Here is a 19965-nt window from a genome sequence, read left to right on the forward strand (position 1 = left end):
TCAAGGTAACTACATAGTCGGTTCCTTTCACAGATTCTGGTATACAAAGCTAGAATCATACTCCGTAGGATTAGACATTTTGGCAGAACTATTGAAAGATTACAGAAAAAAAGTAAGGAGTAATTGAGTGGATAAAGGGTTTCAAATCAAGTTTTTTCCAGGCAAGTCCAGTTTTTCCAGAGATATAATCTGCAAAAATGTAAAATGAGATAAAGGGAGGGAGGACATAGTGAAATGCAACTTGGACAAAGAAATCAGAAAATGTAAAATAAATGGACAGTGCCTATATCTGACATTTGCCATTTTTTTAACTCTCCCTGTTTGGTTTGGTCCCTAGGGAAAAAAAACATGGCATTTAGATTAATTTATCATATGTCTTTCCCTGCTGTCAACTCTGTGAATGACGGTATATGTAAGCAGTATTCTAAAGTATGGAATTAATTGTTGAATGATGCCATCCAGGTAACATAATGACTTAACGACCCAACATTAGCTAAATATGACATGGAATCTGTGTTACATCTTTCTCCCATCTGCCTTCAAGACTGACCTATTTTAGGTATGCAGTCTGAGTACAATTATTATTTAGATGTAACTATGCATAGGGGTTACTCAGGTGCTCACCCGGCATGCTACATTGGAGTTTTATAGATCAGCACTTCAGTGGTGTGAGAAGCATAAGTCTCCCTCACATGCTGCAGTACATTACCTGAATGATGTTCTTATTGTGGTGAAAGTAAGATGGGAGCCAAGGACACCCTTCCTTCATGTCAGGATTTCTGTGTACATATCAGTGTTTCTTTAGCAAATGATAAGGTGAGGAGGACCGAATAAGTTAGCTACATTTCTAGGGCTTGAAGTAGATGTCAGCCCCATATCATTTAATTTATCTCAGTAAAAGTTTGAAAATATTTCTCTTTGCATTCAGTCCTTCTTGTTAATAAAGAAAGTGACAGGTGGGCAAGTTATAAAATTGTTTGGCTTGTTAAATTTTGCATGCAGAGCTATTACATTAAGCAGGACTTTTAGCTGGTCATTGCCCAACATTTACAAGATGGCCATAGAAAAACACCACAGAGTCAGGATTACAAGGAGACGGAGAGAGAGAGAACAGATTTGTGCGTATGGATATTTTTTTTGTCAGATTGTAACAGCCAATCATTTTTGCATGACACTTTCGTGTCCAGCGACTTTTTGCAGTTATTTACAGAGTTGGAATGGGGGCATACTTTCATGATCTAAACCAGAAAACTGTATTCACATATAGGAGTAAATTCAAACAAATCAGCTTGCGCTTCCTATTTTAACTTACAGCTTTCAAATGACTAGTTGTCTCCAAATAGCATTGGGTCAGTTGGACAACAAAGAAAAACAATGTTTCATGCTTATCAATAATGTATAAAATCCAGTGCATGGCAATATTATATATTCTGTTTTCAATGGGTTATGGACCAATTCAAAATTGACTATGTGTAATGTTTGCAGTTGTGGGACTGCAAAAATATTTGTTGGCATCATTAGATTAAAACATTGCAAAAGTTCTAAACCATAAAGAAAACTAGTGTATGATGGCATATTTGTTCAGAAAAGCAAAAACATTTTGCAAAAGATTGAGAATGAAAACACAAGCAGTTTACACTTCTCTCTCTCTCTCTCTCTATATATATATCTATATATATATTTTTTTTCTTTTTATTTTTATTTAACATTTGTTAACCAGGAAAGTCCAACTTGGAACAAAGCCAATTTTCAGCAAAGGTCTAGGGAGAAATGCTCGAGATGCACATCTTTCCAACATGGGAGGAAACCCACACAAATTCAGGGAGAACATGCATACTCTACACAGAAGGCATCCCAGCCGAGAATCAATATATATATATATATATATATATATATATATATATATATATATATATATATATATATATATATATATATATATATATATATATATATATATATATATATATATATATATATATATATATATATATATATATATATATATATATATATATATATATATATATATATAATGTATTTCCCCGAAAATAAGACTGGGTCTTATACTCTTTCCCCTGCTGAAATACGCATTAGGGCTTATTATCAAAGGATACTTTATTCCCCATACAACAATCTACATTTATTCATTTATTTATGTACAAAAATCAACATTTATTCTTTTACACAAATTGAAATTTATTTATGTACAAAGATCCAAATTTATTCATGTACACAAATTGACATTTATTAGGTACTTTTCTGTTACTGGGCACAGTTCTAACTAACGGGTTAACAGTTGTGTGAGACTTCTACATAAACAGTGCAACAAACATTTCAACTTCAGAATATCTACAACTTGGCTTTCACAGTACAATATCTCATGCATGTGTATTGAAGGAGGGGAATAAAACTGAAAGTAGAAGCAATCCATTCTGTTTCCCCGAGAATGGAAAAGTTATTTAAATTCAGCCATGTCATCTTCTTCTGGAACATTGTCATAAGTCTCCAACCCCTGAATTCTGGCCTAAATTTCTTGCTACTCCATTTCCTATAGAACCATTGGCCCCAAAATGTCATGCCTAGCAATAGAGCTCTCCTTAAATGAGCACTGCTTGTCCAAATAGCCTGCTCGTAGTGCATTGGCAACACAGCTGTCAGTGATTTTATCCCATTAATTTTTCACCCAAGTCACGACCTCTTGCAGGCTAGGCTTCACAAAGTTTCCATGCTGATTTCTCTCCATTCTATTTTCAGTGTAGTCATTGAGTTCCATGAACAAATGGTCCATGAATGGCTTGTTAATTGTATTATCAAGAGTCTGGAGACAGGCAGTCATTCCTGAGGGAATCATTATTTTATTTATTCTTCTCCATGCAAGGAATTTCTTCATGTCTTTAGTGAGGTGAGTGCTCGCTCAATCCCAGACTAGCAGACCTCTTTCACCACCTTGCAAAACAAGTGGCAGCATTACATTGACCTGATCCACACTTGCACTTCTTAGCATTTCACTCGTCAGCCTGTTGACTGAGGATATCATACACTGCATGCCATTTTCGGACCATTTGGAGATCTAACTTCTTCTCTTTGCAGAAAGCCATCAGATTATTTCCCTGGGTGTCCTCCATGATTCCTTTCTTGTACTCAGCAGAATAGCTCTTTCTTTTTACACTAATCTTGTCTGGAAGGGGAGGGGTTAACTGAAGACTTATGAGACTGGAGTGGCAACACAAAATGGCGTCGGTTAAGAAAACACAACCACAGCTGTTCGTTACCAAGTGCGCATGCTTTACGTACATTGTCTGCACTTTAACCAGAGTACACCTGCCAGTGTTTATGGGCCAAGGATCTTAACCGTCAAGTGTAAGTGATGATTAGAGTTACAGTAAGAATCGCAGAAGACCCCAGGGAAAGAATCTTATGATTTTCTACAAAGAGAAGAAGTTTGGTGTCCGATTGGTCCAAAAATGGCAAACAGAGTATGATAACCTCAGTTAACGGGTGTCAGTAATATTATTTTATAATTCAAAACATCCATCGCGTGTTGTTGCTGATCTTAACTGGGACTTATTTTTGGCTTAGGGCTCATATCATGACCACCCTGGAAAACTAGGCCTTATTCTCTGGTTAGGTCTTATTTACAAAGAAATATGGTATATATATATATATATATATATATATATATATATATATATATATATATATATGCATATATATATATGGGTCTCCTACATATGGTCAAAATTTCACAAAGCTGAAGACCATATGGTCGAGACCATATGATCGACTTTTGAACTATAGCCATGTGAATGGAAAGATTTCCATCTTCTGCACTGTAGTTCGATCACGGAGTTGGTATATTTAAGTTTTGGGGGTGTGGGGGCATAGCCACCCGGGAGGGTGCACGGGGGCTTGCCCCCCTGCTAGCAATGTGAAGGTTAGTGATTGTTGTGTTTTTTCTTTTTTTTAACATGATCGACATTTCAAAAGTCAATCATATTGTCGCGGCTATATGGTCTTCGGCTTTTTGAAATGTCGATCATGTATAATAGAACTATATATATATATATATATATATATATATATATATATATATATATATGGGTCCATGTCATTTGATCAACAGTTCATTTGACTGAAAGTTCATTTGGTCAACAGTTCATTTGATCGACAAGCATTTGCCCCCTTCCCCAATGTTGTGCGACCCTGGAGTTGATATATACAGTTAGGGGGGTGTGGGGGGCTTGTCGATCAAATGAACTGTCGACCAAATGAACTTTCAGTCAAATGAACTGTCGATCAAATGACATGGACCCATATATATATATATATATATATATATATATATATATATATATATATATATATATATATATATATATATCTATATACATATATATGGCATGCACATATTTGGTCAGCCGGCAGATGGCCGACCGGAAAATGTTCAACCTCGCATAATTGTGAATGCAATTATGTCAAAATGCAAAACATTCCCCCCTTTTGATCCATGGCAGCACTTGTTTAGGTGGTAGAGTGGTCGGGAATGTCGAATTCTGAGTTTTTTATGACATTCAGACCGTTCAGCCCCTTGAAATTCAACATTCTGGTTCTGAAAAGCGGACTTTTGGCAGTTGGCCGTGTGACCAAATGCATGTATTCCTATGTATATATATATATATATATATATATATATATATATATATATATATATATATGTGTGTGTGTGTGTGTGTATGTATACATATATATAAATATATATGTATGTATATATATATTTATATATATATATTTGTGTGTGTATATATATATATATATATATATATATATATGTGTATATATATATATAGATATATACAGATATAAATATTTATATATATTTATATATATATATATATATATATATATATATATATATATATATATATGTATACATATATAGATATATATACACACACACTTACATATATCTACACATATTATATCTATATATAAGTATATAATCTATATTTATGTATTTATTTAATTAACATTTGTTTTCCAGGATAGTCTGACTGGACAACAAGTGTCCATTTTCGGCGGAATCCTGGGGAGAAAAACTGTATAAGTTTATAGAGAGAGAAAATTTACAAAAGGGACATTACAGAGTAGTAGCATACAGATTGTAGACTTTACAGCCGTTAGTATACAATAAGAGGATATTCCCCCTTTTGGTTGAAAATACAAGTGTACAAAATATACAATGAGAGTAGATAAGAACCTGGTAGAGCATTGCAGGATATTTCACAACTGATTAAGAGTATATAAATGTTTAAGTTTCCATATATACATTCAAGCAAATATACATGTAAGAGCATAAACACATATATACATACATATATATCTATATATATATATATATAGATATATATATACATGTATATACATATATATATATATATATATATATATATATATGTATGCGCACACACACACACACACACACACACACACACACACACACACACACACACACACACACATACACATATACTCAAATATAGGTTATTGCTCACACATGGATAGGTATAGTTAGATGGTGGTGTTTGTGTTGTTCAGGACAGATTGGGTATAGAAACAGTGAGTGGACGAGGCTTCATGGGGTCAATTACAGTTGCGTAGATGTTTGGTTAAGAGGTATGTTTTAAGTAGACTTTTGAAGCAGGGTGTTGAGTTTTGTAGTCTGAGTATATAAAGAATAGGACCAGATAAAAAGGAAAAAAAATAGCAAATCCTGTGAACTGGTCTTGGAACAAACACAGGTCGATCAAGAGTGGTTAAGGAGAGTTGAATTTAAATCAAAATATAAAAGATTATAATAGCAGCCGAAGACAGTGGGCTACATACACATTTGTTTAAAACGTCTATTCAAAACTGGGAGATACAGAGAACTGCAGGCTTTGTAGTACAGATATAGTAACAATTGCACGCCCTGTTGCTGACTGCTATATATTATATCTGAAGGTCTGTATACTGAAAGACACAACACTGTAGCAAGATGTTGCTTTTTAGGAATATGTAAGCACTACAACAAACGGTTAGGAGATAAATTAAAAACATGAACCAGGAAGAATTACCGAAAATGACCGATTCTGATCACATGGTATTATCCACTACCAATAGTTAAAAAGTAGAAGAATGAAACTCAGATACAGTAGTCAAACTAAAAAGGACAAAAGTGTCACCAGTTACTAAAGCTGTGCCTATATATAGTATCTGTCCTACATACTAAGATACTGAGACCTAAGATTCACTAAAGGACCTAGCCTGAGCCATACGTCTCATCCTGAAAAGGCTCTGCTCCCATGATATAGTAATTTTTGATTCAGAGACATGTTAGCCAAGATTAGGTAAGGCCTCATTTTTTGCTAATTTACATATTTCTGAATCATATTTATTACATCCTTGTGAAGATCATTGCTGATCTGCTCATCGCAGAAGTAAACTGCTGCTGGGGAATGCATGTGCATCTCCCCCAACTCCCTCAGAATAACTCTGCCACACATATACAGAAGTAAACATTCAAACACAAACACACACATGTCATGGCGGCTTCCTGAATCCCAACCAGAGTCATAAAATAGCATGAGATTCAAGAAGAAACTACAGCAATATGGGGTAAAGACAACTAGAATGTCCCAAATGCAGCAGGAGCAATAGGGATAATAATAAAACAAAAATGAAAAAAAAACTTTAACCATACTTAAATATGCTACTGATATAAGCATCACCATACCATCTGTAGATTATGGTACATTAAAGCATCTGCAAAGGGCACTTTTGGCTAACTTTCATAAACTCTAACTATCCTGACATAGGAATTGGTCTGTTCCTGTCAAAGTATATTATTAACCTAAAATGTGAACAAAGAAAAAGAAAACAAGATATTATCAGGTAATACCCACTGGTGCCCAATGTGTAGCCAGTCAAACAACCAGTATCTAAAATGTTTTGCGTGTGCAGCAGTAACTTAGATTAGTCAAGAGAAAATGAAAAGATTGAGAGAAAATGCATACACACCCTGTGGTGGTGCTGTGGTAGCGTTGTCACCTCACAGTATGACGTTGTTCTGTTCGATTCTCAGTTAGAGCGTCTTCTGTGTGGAGACATGTGTGAATGAGCATAACTTCGTTGAAGGTTGTGCATCAGAGCTGGCAACTCGGCACGTAAAAATCTACTGCCAATCATTAGCGGACCGGAGTTCCACTGTGGAGACCCCTAACCGGGAAAAGCCGAAAAACACAACAACAACCCAGGGAGAACATGCAATGTACTCTGTTGCACTTAACAGTATCAGAACAGGAAAAGACATGGCCTGTAAAGCTGAGATCTTGCCATTGACTCGTTATTACTTCCTTTGCTCTACAGCATGACATAGAACAATCATATTAGCATGTGCTCATAGATTTTATTCATGGCCAACATATTACTAGAAATGCTGTTCTCTAGGAAGAAAACTAGGGAAGCTACTGAGTTCCCATGGTATCAGAAGGCACAACAAATCACTAAACTTCATGTTGGAAGCACTTTTTTCAGCCATTATTAGGTGTTGCATAGCACCTATACAACCTATCCTACTTTCCTTATGTGGCTCCTTTCCACACTTGACTCTGTAAGTACACTTTTTTAACATGAAACTGAAATCCTTCACTTATGTCATGTTAGCGCTACAAAATATCTTACAAGCAAATTTGAAAAAGGTATGTCTCTTATATGACCATTGAGTTCTTTATACCCCAAGATGCTCTGCACAATTCCTAGAAGATATTCACTCCTCAGACTTTTAGGTCTTTGATATTCCTTACAGTATAGATTTGTTTTCTAATAAAATACAAAGTCGTTGGACCATGAGTATTAGTCACATCTCTGACAGTTTCCTTTTGGTGATCCACATAATCATGGCCACTGTTTAGTTTCAAGTAAACTCTAACACTGTAATAAAGTTTAACTTTTCTGTTTTAGTTATATCATTTAAAACATCACCACTCTATTCAGGACTCATGTTAATGTCAGCATAACCAGAGCTAGTGCTTACAAAAGTCTGCACGATGGTATCCTTTATTGCCCTACATGAAATGTTAATTGGCAGTATGAAAACTAACTCCTTAGATAGAATAAAGGTTTATTAGTTGCCTTTGGTGTAATCCTTAATCTATGTCTACACCTGCATGAGATGCTTCATACAAAAATATTATGTCAAATAAATGACACAATTACTCACCTTAGGTAGCAGGTGCTGCTAGCTGGTCTCTGTTAGTAGAATATGATAGTGATGTAGCACCAACACTCCATATACAGGCAATATACTTAGAGAACATCCATTCGTATCAGTCATTGGTAATTAAGGAGACATATGACAATTATAATCCATTATGGCACTGTAAAGAAGAAAAGAAGAAAAATACAAATTGTCATTTCTACAGAGGCGTGCTTTCTGCTGTAAAACATCACAGGCCTACAAGAAAAATATAATAAATAATGCAGCCTAATATGTATATGTTTTACTTCTATTGAAACAGTGTACAGGTAACAGCTGAGCCAAAACTCATTTTTCAATAGAAATTCATACATTCCACTATGTCACAGTAAGCAAGAAACTCATTTTCATTAAATTCCTCAAATATAGGACTAAGGCTTAAATGTCCCGGTATGCTAGTAGTTAATACTTCTCACTGTTTACACATGCAGTTGGCAATGCAGACAGTTGTCTTCCAATGCTTTCATAGTATTGCATTGGGGCATAATAGAATTAGAAAATGATAACTGTAGGTTTAGGAGGCAGTCTGAGAAAAAATATGTCATGCATATTGGGCCACATGATTCATTCTTTCTATCCCTGCTGCTCAACAGAGAAAAGTTAAGGGGCAGTTGCATGAAAAATACTGTTTTAAAATTAACCAGTCATTTAATTGCATATTTTTGCTGTATTTGAATATTACATCTCACTATATAATATTACTGAAGAGCTTTTCCTGAGACCACCAGGATCATAATATTGTTTGTTGCTTCTCCTTGTTCATCATTTTTTTACCAGTAGCAAAGCATTTCTATTATTGCAAAATAAGAACAACAAAGAAAAAATATGGGAGCCTGAACATCCACATTAAACACAGCACAAAGTGGTTTTCAATAAAAACTCCACTTGCTTATATCTGAGTATTACTTGTTATATTTTATCAGAGAACAGAATTTAGAAAAACATCAAGAAAAGAAAGCATGATTGTATCCCTATCACTATTATGTTTACAAGAACACATTTGATTAGTTAATTTTGAAAAGTCTAGAAACACTTAACCGTAATTGTTTACCACACTTATGCTTAAACCAGACATTTGCGTGGTAGAATTAATACAACATCCAGTTGCTGAGTAGAGCCTGAGAATGCAATGGTACCATAAATGTTTGTTGTTTTCCCATTATCATATTTTTATGGCTTTTTATTTGAAACATACGACTTAATCATGGGAGAAATGACATATTGAAAAATACTGTCAGATTCAAAGAAAATGAAATAAATTCTAAACCCTGTAGTATATTTCTTTAAATCATTTGCCCGATGGTGCTTTTCACTTTTGTACTTTGAGAATGGCAGCACAGAGCCTCCACACCCTGTTTGTTATGCACATTAAGTCTGGCACATTTGTTGCGTGGAGCAGGAATGAATACTCTGAGGTAGACAGCTATGGGGTTAGTATATATTCCCTCACATTCACATTTTAGATCCAGTATTCTAAAAGTCATAGTCATGGTTCTTGAAATTTCAGTGTGTTCTCTACTTTACTATAATAAAACATTTCTATACCTAAAAAAATGAACTATAAAAGGAAATAATTTGACTTCTAGCATCTACAAGAAAACACTCCACCAAGTGATATTTGCAGTCAAGTAAAATAAAGAAAACCTTTTTTTCCTGCCTATATCTGGCAATTACTTCTCACTACTGGCTATTAAAAAGACTGCTTGTGAAAGCATCAAGATCTTAATGCTCTATGCTTCTTCCTCACGATCATCTTTTTTCAAGCACATTTGAATGGGTGAATTAATAGAATCTCAACATGTTATATTTTACTTGTACTTGATGCCACACGCTGTGTGAGTTAATCACAGCCACAGTGGACTCATGTAATACTAGTGACAGTCTCCGGTCTGCTACTTCACCTACTCAGTTCATCATTTAAAGCAAAAAAGAATGGTTCACTTACTTAGTCTGACTCCAGTGGTCCAAGACAGATCCCTCCGCTCCCCCCTCAGCTCTTCACTGGAAAACCAAAATGCTTCCTTAATTTGCTGATCTAAGCCAGATGCCTGCCTTTTCTGCAAAAAGTAAAAAAAAAAGTAGCTTGCTACAGCTTACCTCTCACAAAATGCCAATGTGCTGAGCTGACTTTCTGAACCAGCACAGAAGAAAGAAGACTGCAGCTGGATTTCAGGATTATGCCCCCAATACCTTGGTCCTGGGGCAGCTGCTGCCTTTGCCCCACCCTCATTATGCTTCTGGAGTTAATAAAAATAAAATTCAACTGTGCAACGTTCATCTTCAAGGGACAGTCAATGGAATTCAAGGCATTCTGCAATACTGTAAATTTTATTTACTCTACTGCTGTGGCCTTTTTTTTTTACTTTAAATGGCATTATGCTCTTCATAAAAATAAAATTTATATTAATTTTCCTAATGTGATTTTCAGTGATTCAGTGTACATGGCTTCTAGATATGTTTTGTGTGGCTAAATGAATACATTTAGCTCTGAAAATACTAATATCACAGAATAACTTTCTTTTGTGTGATTTTTCGTTCCTTGCTCCCAACCGTCAGCTGCCAGTAGGACCACTTCTTGTCCACTTGGTCTACTGGGCTGTCTTCCCCCTCCTCACATTTATTCCACCCTTTAATTGGGAGCAGTCTGGTGACTGAGGCAGTTGTTGCAGTGTCATATTACTGCTGAGAGTATTTTCTCATTACCCAATGTCACATCACTCATGAATACTAATGCATCCCATGCTAGCCATGGAGTAGAATTTGCGTATTACACAGCCTTTGCAATGTCCCAGACAATGAGCCTCACTGGTCCTTGGTCAATGACGTTGTTACATGCACAGCCTCCACTGATGGCTAACAGCAAGGCGTTTCTTAATGCATGCACTCTGGTCCAGGATGGGCATGACTATGCACTACTTCTCAGTGCTTCAAATGCCTGAGAAACTAAATGAGCCTGAGGTCATATGAGCCATAGTAAGTGCTTTATCCCTCTATGGTGCAGTGCTGGTTAACATCAGCTGGTTGAGATATTCTGCAACTCTGTAATATTTGCTTACATGATTGGTGCATTAGTTTTTCAAATTATGCTCAGTGATGCAAATGTATTAGAATTATATGATTATACTTCAATATTTCTAAATTAAATTGCATTTTTACAATTTGAAAACAAACCACTAGTAAGAGAATAGCAGATAATGTGCCCATTGTTATAGTAATATTTATGAAGCAATGCTTTCCTAATGTCCTTTTGCACTAAATCATATTGATTTTTTATTAGTTTGCAAGCTGACTTCCCACAACTTTCTGAAAAAAACAGCTACAATAGTTGCATATTTGTTCAAGTCAGCACAAAAAGAGGAGCTTAGCAGTTATTTTGTAGAAGTTAAGTTAATACAGACAGACTTAGTCTCTTAGACTGGCACACCTAGAATCAATGTTGAAATGGGGAGATATTCCATGCAGGACTTTTATAATCTACTAAAAACACTGTCTGCACAATTCTTACTGCATGGTGCTTTAAGCTAAGATGACTGGGTATCACCTGCAAAGAGTATGGAGAAGAGGACAGAAGTGGTAGGTAAAACAGAAATGATTCAGATAGTACTGTTGTTACTACCACAGCTTCTTTGTTAAGCAACTGATGTAATTTAGATGCATGGTTATACAATAAGATAGACATAGTCAATTTCATATTACAAAGTGAGCAAAAAGATATCATCATAATATTTTGACACATGTTTGAGATCAACCAGATAAAACAGCATGCAGAATTATACACACATCTGTTAGTTCAACATTTCTCCTAAAAAACAAGATACGATAATAATACATGGCTAGAAGTCTCTAGTACGATTAGTGTTTTCATCTCTAATAAACAGACCATCAGAAGTCTCTAGTATTTCATAAAGCAGGAAAGAGCTAAGCTATTAGCATAATAAACTCATTTACACTTGCTCTCCTAAGCTATGTAATCATTTTCCCCACCGAGTGTTCCAAACATTTTAGAGAAGAATTTCACACCTTGCATTGAGAATGCAGAAAAATAAGAGTGCAAAAACACTGCACCAGAACGGGTACTAGAAATTAAATGTGCAACTTCTAATTATGTGCTTTAGCTCATAAAAAACTTGAAACCAGAACTTAGAAAAACAAATAAATGAAGTGAAAACATCACCAAGCACCAATTTATTCAATGTTGAGCGCTTTCTTAAGACCTTTATCAAACTTTTTCAGAACCGCTCAACATTGAATAAACTGATGCTTGATGACGTTTTCCCTTCATTTATTTGTTTTTAAGTGCTTTAGCTACAGTTGCACTAATTTTGAGTCCATTTCCCTTGCTTACAAATGATGTACTGAGATAAAATGAACAAATGAAGTTGAATGTTTAGTTATTTAAAAATGCCACTTTATAAGGTATACATTGTCACGTGAATTATGTCGTTAAATGAAAGCTGTTATAGCTGAAACACATTAATTTAGTTGCACTTGCTTTATTTTGCACCTCATGCTACTTATTCTCTTGGTATCTACATACATCTGATTACGCACCTGCTTGTTCAAGAGGTGGGATGCAGGCTTCCTCATTTTAGACTGAAGCATATTACTTTGATCAAAGGTTAATTGTACAGAGAGCTTTGAACGTGCATATCACTGATGGTCTCAAATATCAGCAAATTGATAAGAGAAAATCAGGTTTCATGTATAAAGGAGCACCATGACCAGTGATAAGGGTGATAAAATAATGGTAATATAAGCTCAGCTGTTTGTACAATACAGGTACTAAGCACTTCTAGAGAACCTATGTGGTTTAGCACTTACTGTTTAACTAAATCGGCGTAAGAAGGCTTGTTTGTCTAGGATATGATGGGCGTGGATGTGCGAGGTGGGCATCAAAAATGACAAAATAATGGATAAAGTCCTTCAGTGTTTGAATAGAGGTTGGCATCTAAGGTTAGTTGTTACTTGCACAAGGCAAGTCAGATTAGTTATCTTCTGCTGTGCTTAGTTGTCACAGCTCAGAAGAGTAGAATGTCAACATCAGCAGAGACACTGTATTTAATCAACAAACTGGAGCAGACAGGTCAATCAAAAATTATACTGCTCTTTTAACCAGTAGCAAACTTCATCCAGAACAAGAGCAGCAACCTCTTCTCTCCCCATGAGATATTTTGCTAAAACAGTTCTGAAATGCTCTGCAGCACAAAAGTTAATGTCAAATATTTAAAGTCACTATTAACATGTTGTAGTTTAAGTGCAGACACAGAAACTTGTATTTCCCAAGTGTAGCAGGTTTAGTTTATGAGGTCATGCTCAGTTAGGGGTTCTCAGGCATTTTATGATCATCTTCTAGTCATGTAGTCTTTGTGCAGCCCTCATGTAGTCATGTAATCATTTATCCAGGTTAACCTCTTATATAGTCCTCATATAAACGGACCTCATGTAGTTGCACCCCAGTAGAGTAGAGTAAATTTTACATTTGCTGAAATGAACATGCTTCATAAGTTCACAGATTCATAGGTTTATACTAGCTAATGACCAACAGGATTTGTATAAGCACAACCCAGTTTTATGCCCAATTACCTTGGATGCCTATATGGCAGGATATGTTAGCAAGGAGGTAGCTAAGGGTTATCTGGGGATGGGTATGTTTGTTGGGGATTAATTTACTTACTGTCAGCCACTGTCCATCAGAGCCAAACTGAGTACGAATTTGCAATTTCCCATACAGTGATCAAGGTTTTGTTTGAATATGTCAGGGAACAATTCTGCTTGATGTGGATTGGGAGTATATACCACATGGCAGGGATCTTTTCAGACGTGTCAGTCTGTCTCCCATGTTCTATTTATGTTGAATGCAAAGTTCTAGTCCTTGGATCTAGTGTTTCTGGTGCTGTTTGTTTTGTGGATGTGCAAGATATTGATCAGATCACCCCTCAGTACCCTGTATGAGAATGAGCACAGAGATCGGGCCTTAAGGGAAACTTTGTAGGACAATTTATTCATACCAGTGGATGCCACACTTTTGCTTATGAGGTGGGAGGCATAAAATGATTTTCTTACGATTTGAATAGGGTGAGGGATGAACTGTGCCTTACTACATATGTTCCAGATCATTAACTATTGGAACAGCTCTTAAGGGTGTTTTATTAATGGAATAATTAACTTGGGTTGATGATTTCCCAAATGGGACTATAATGCATTTCTTTGTTTTTAATCCATGGCTTTAGTATCAGTCATTTTTTTTTTTTTTTTTTTTTGGATCCTTTAGGATGCTGGTGTCATGTAGGGGAATCTATGATAGCATCCAATTTACAATAATTTGTGAGCTTATGAGAAGTAGATGCCAAACAGAACTTGGCTCAACATGGAGCCCTGGGGTAGTCCACTTGTGACCTTTCTCCTCGTGAAGGCAGTCTCACTGATCCTGACTTCTTGGGTCCAATTTGTGAGCCAGACAGCAATCCTGTGAGATATGTAGGGGTTTATGCCAAGTTGTTAGAGCTTGTTAAAAATACCTGAGTGGAGTATTGTACTGAATGCATTGACCAGGTCATGGTAGTGGTATGTACTGTTTTACCCTCATCCATAGCCTTGGTGAACCTTTTGAAGAAGCTTATCACATTGAGTAGGCAAGTCCTTACCTTCAGAAAGCTACATTAGGATGGGTTCAGTCCCTGTAATTTGCCAATGTCATTGTTTATCATTTCCATGATAATTCATTCCATGGGTTTGCCTATTAGACTTGTCAGACTGATGGGTCTGTAGTTCCCAGAGTCAGTCGATAGTCTACCCATATGAAGAGGGATGACTGTTGTGGCAATCACATAAACTATTTTGTGGCTGTATTTAAAGTGTGCCACAAGTGGTCCTGCTAGGTCATGTTTTATGCTATTTAGTAGGCAACCGAGGCTATTGTCAGGACCCCACTGAAGCAGTGTTTTGGCCTTATGGAGCACTGCCAGGACCTGCTCCCTTTATATAGTTGTGGGGGGAGGGTATTCACGGACTTCACAACCTCAATACATTCTTTGCATATGTGCATAGGGTTTCTTTGACTAAGTCTGCATAGGTAGCTGTGCTCTTGGGGTTTGGAGGAACCATGACATTTGACAACCTATCCATTAGTAGGATGCAGTTTGCTTTAGAATAGTTCCTAACTGTTACCAACTTAATTGTATTTTCTGAGTTGATTGTTGTTTCAAAGGAAACAGCTTTGCAGTCTAACCTCACCAAAGAAGATGTGACACAGGGGAGATTCAATGACCTCCCACATTGGTGAGTACTAAGTCCAGTATGTTTGATGCTCTGGTTGGAGTGCTTCATGTCTGGTAAATGGTGTCAGTGTTAATAAAGTCCAGGAAACATTGTGCCAGTGAATTAGAGTCAGTGTATGTTTCCCAGCCTATCCAGGGGAAGATAAAGGCTCCCAAGAATAGGGAATTTGGTTGGATGGTGAGTGCTTCCTATAGGGTATAAGCTTCATGGGACACAATGAATGACCTGGGGTTGGCCATGACATGGTAAGAAACCTTGTCTATGGAGACTTGGATAGGGATGAACTCCAGGACATCATGTTATTTAACAAAGCTGGAGCTATATTTATTGCTAACATAGGTCCAGAATTCACCATTCTGTGCTGCTGTTGGCCTAAATGTGAAAAGGCACTGTAGCCTTGCACTGCCATAGTACTTTCTGTAGCTTTAAACCAAGTCTTGGTAGCAACACAGGTGTCCACATTCTCCACAGTGAGGTAAATTTGTAGGGTGTGGAGTTTCTTGTTTAGGCTCCTAGCATTCAGCAATAACACCTTAAGATTTTTTTTTTCTGTTGTTTTTTTTTTTTTTTTTTTTTTTGGGGGGGGTAGTGTTTAAAAAAGGACTCTAAAGGGGTGAATAAAGTTTTATCCACTATCCAAAAGCCCAGGTGAGGCAGGTGCATAGCATCATGGTCTGTTAATTATATCCTATCATGCCGATAGAGATTGGATTCCCCTAGATTGATACCAAAAACTAAGCCAATTATTAAAATTCATCATTTTCTGTTCATATTGTGACATCATCCTTGGTGAAGGTAGAATACTGTTTAATGCAAGAAGTGAGCCATATTCAGAGAGATCCATAATGCATCCTTTCATATAGTCTAGTGAGGTATATCTCAGATTATTTACACTCACATGGACTAAGAATCATATTGGTACCTGTGGTGCATTGACTTGAGTGCATATAGTCTAGCGAGGTATATCTCAGACCATTTACACTCAGATGGACTAAGACAGAATCATATTGGTAACTGCGGTGCAGTGACTTAAGTGCATGTGCAGTCCTATTTCCACATCGACAACTAACTATTATCTTCTCTTTATTCAGCATGGTGAGGGGGGCATCAGTGTATTGTACAATTGAATCTCCTATGACATGAATACAAAGATAGTGTTTGCTTGTCTTCTGGGCTTTGTTATTGGATAAGCAGTGAGTATAGGTTTGAGTGTGGTGTTAGGTTTTGCTTTCAGTGTGTTCTTCAATGATTGTGGAATATAAGTGCTACCATTTGATGGCTTAAGAGGTCTTTGAGGTTTGGGAAGGTTTCTTTTAAGTGCCTCAGTGTCAGAAGGTCTATGTGTGTGGTCAGCAGTATGTGTGAAGGATTTAGTGTCTGTGTTCTCAACAGCCTTGTTTGTAAGTGAGATTTTTGCCTCTAAGGAAGTTAAGTATGTACATCTCTCACATACTGTGTTGGCATCCTTAAAGATTAAAAGGTTGGCTGGGTACATGGGAAAATTGCTGCATTGTCATAGGATGCCTATCTACCAAGCTGGCCACAGAAATATTAAGAAATTGCATATTCATGTTGTCAAGACCTGTATTATGGTTGGACTATTATGGTTTAAGGATTTAGGTTCCTAGGTAGGTACTAGGCTATTGGCCCTAGGGCCTATACAGCCTAGTCAAAAAGGTACCCTGGCTTTCCCACCCAAGAAAATGACTTTCCTGTGCCTCTGTCAACCAGAACCACAGAAGTGATCCCCGGGGTGAATTACTTATTACCCATCCAATCATCAAGATGTTTTTTGAAGAGTGCTAATGAGGAGCTCTGTTTGACATAGATAAGTAACCTGTTCCAGAGTATGGGAAGTCTCTGGGACAGGAATCTATCCCTCCAGCATGTTCTGTTTATTGTGGTGACAAGGTTTAGGTCCCTAGAGCATGTAGCTTGGAGGGATTGGGATTTATTTAAGTGGAGCATGTCCAACAGCTCTAGATTTTGCATAGCTTTGTATGTTAGGCAGAGATCACCTCTGAGTAGGCGATATGCGACGGAGTAAAGCTGGAGTTTTTTGAGTCGGTCTGCATAGGGCATATGTTTGAGGCCAGTAATCCTCTTTGTGAGGTATTTCTGCAGCCTTTCCAGTAGTTGTAGATGTCTTGTGAGGTACACACCAAAAGGGGCGTTGTACTCTATAATGGGTCTAATGAGTGATAAGTAGAGGGGAACAATGACCTCTCTTTTTCTGGATGAGAAACCTTTTGTGATGAGGTGTGCCACGTAGAAGGATTTCCTGACCACTGTGGCAATGTGATTATCAAAGGAGAGACTACTGTCCACCTGTGTCCCAAGGTCTCTTTTCACACTTTTGGTGTTAAGTAGACTACCGCCTATGTGGTAGTTCATCGGTACAGAGTTTTTACCAAAGGGGATGACAATGCACTTTTTGGCATTGAGCTTGAGACCATGGCTTTGACACCAGGCATCTGTCTCAGTGAGGCCCTTTTGTAGGATGTCCACATCATTAGGAGTTTTGATTATGGCTCCTAGTTTGCAGTCATCTGCGAATTTAGTTAGCCAAAGACCTGTGTTATCCTGTACTTCAGAGAAGTAGATACCAAACAGGAGAGTACCCAGGACTGAACCCTGTGGTACTCCACTTGTCACTGGTCTGAAGTCTGATTTGGAGTCTGCTACTTATACAGTGTGGGTTCTGTCAGTAAGACAGTTGGCAACCCATCTTGTGACATAGGGATTTATGCCTAGTTTAGTGAGTTTATCTATAATTCCAGACTGGGGGATAGTGTTGAACACCTTGGTGAGATCTAGATAGGCTGTGTGAACCACCTTACCCTCATCTATGGCTTTGTTGATTGCTTCAAAGAAGTCTATCAGGTTTAGGAGACATGATCTGCCTTTTACAAACCCAAACGGTGTAGGGTCCAGAGTTTGGAGATCTCTAATGTCTTTGTTTATGAGTTCCATGATGATAGATTCCATGGCCTTGTAGACCAGGCTCATCAGGCTAATGGGGCGGTAGTTCCCAGGGTCTGTTGTGGCTCCCCCCTTTGTGGAGTGGGATAACTGTCACGGTGCACCATTCAATGGGCACAAAGCCTGAGGTGAGGCTATGATTGAACATGGTACTTAGGTGGGGTGCCAGTTCATTCTGTAGTTCATGTAGAAGGCAGCCTGGGATGTTGTCAGGTCCCATGGATGCTGTGTTCTTGGCTTTGGAGAGTGAGGTTTTACCTGTGCAGCCGTAATTACAGGAACTTTGCATTCTTCCAGTATAAAGATGGGCCCTTTAGGGGGTGAGAGGGGGTTAAAGTTAGCACTGAACCTATCTGCCAGGATGTTGGCAATATCAGTTGGTTCTGTATATTTAGTGTTATTGTGCTGTAACTCAGAGCAGATCTGAGTGTTGCCATTGAGATTCTTGACATAGCTATAGAATGCCTTGTGGTTGTCTTTAGAATCAGTAGCGATTTTGTTTTCATAACTAGCTTTGGAGGATTTTATGAGGGATCTCAGCTTCTTATTGAGGCTGACCAGGGAGTTCCTCCAATCGTGGGTTTTTACTCTTTCTTTGCAACAGTTTCTTTCTTCTGTTGTAGAGTTTGTTTATGGCAGAGGACCACCAGATTGGCTTCCTTTTTTTGGAGGATAGCATCTTGGTTCTGTTAGGGATAGTACGATCCATGCACTCATGTAAGTGCTTATAAAGTGCATTTGTGTAGGATTCAGCAGTCGTACCTCCATTGTCCATCTGCATGGGTGTCGTGAAGTTTGCCACTTCTGTCTTAAAAAGTGTGAAGTTGGCATTGAAGACATTTTTTACATTTGTTTTCCTAATGGTTGTGGGAGCGGGATGTGGATTTCTATGGTGATTAGCTTGTGGTTGGATCTGACCAATGAGGAGCTGACCTCTGGTGTGGAATGACCAGGTATAGGATATTGCTACCCCTGGTGGGGGTGTGGATAAGTTGTTCCAAGGTGTTGGAATTGTTGAATTCTAGAAAATGTTGAGCAAAAGAGTTGGTACATGAGTAGTTTTCCCAGTTAATGGAAAGGTAGTTGAAATCACCCATTATTAGGTTGTTGGGTTGTACCTTAATATTTTCCAGTGTATCAAGAAAAGATGCGTGGGAATCCTGGAGCATGGTGGGGGGTCTGTAGCAAGCTACAATCTGGATTGCGGTTTTGCCCAGAGTTATTTGAATTGGATAATCTCGGATCCATTATGTTGAGCAACAAGCTTGGAGGTGTGGATATCCTTAATGAATATGGAAACACCTCCACCTTCAGTGTTTCAGTCCGGGTTTGGTGGCCGAAAGGTGTGGTATGAATTATAGCCTGATAATGCAGTGGTGCTCTCTGGAGCTTTGAACCAGGTCTCTGTC

General features: G+C 37.5%; 1 long non-coding RNA gene across 1 annotated transcript in view; it reads right to left on the reverse strand.

Moving 5' to 3' along the window:
• The window catches only part of LOC122796659, a 2068910-nt gene that overhangs the window by 1516140 nt on the left and 532805 nt on the right, over positions 1-19965 (reverse strand). Inside the window, exon 2 of the long non-coding RNA XR_006364003.1 lies at positions 8261-8417. This is a non-coding gene — a long non-coding RNA (uncharacterized LOC122796659). The remainder of the gene's footprint in view (positions 1-8260; positions 8418-19965) is intronic.

Source organism: Protopterus annectens, chromosome 3.part0 (genome assembly GCF_019279795.1).
Source record: "Protopterus annectens isolate FY-2018-M chromosome 3.part0, PAN1.0, whole genome shotgun sequence".
In the NCBI taxonomy this organism is placed as follows: domain Eukaryota; kingdom Metazoa; phylum Chordata; order Ceratodontiformes; family Protopteridae; genus Protopterus; species Protopterus annectens.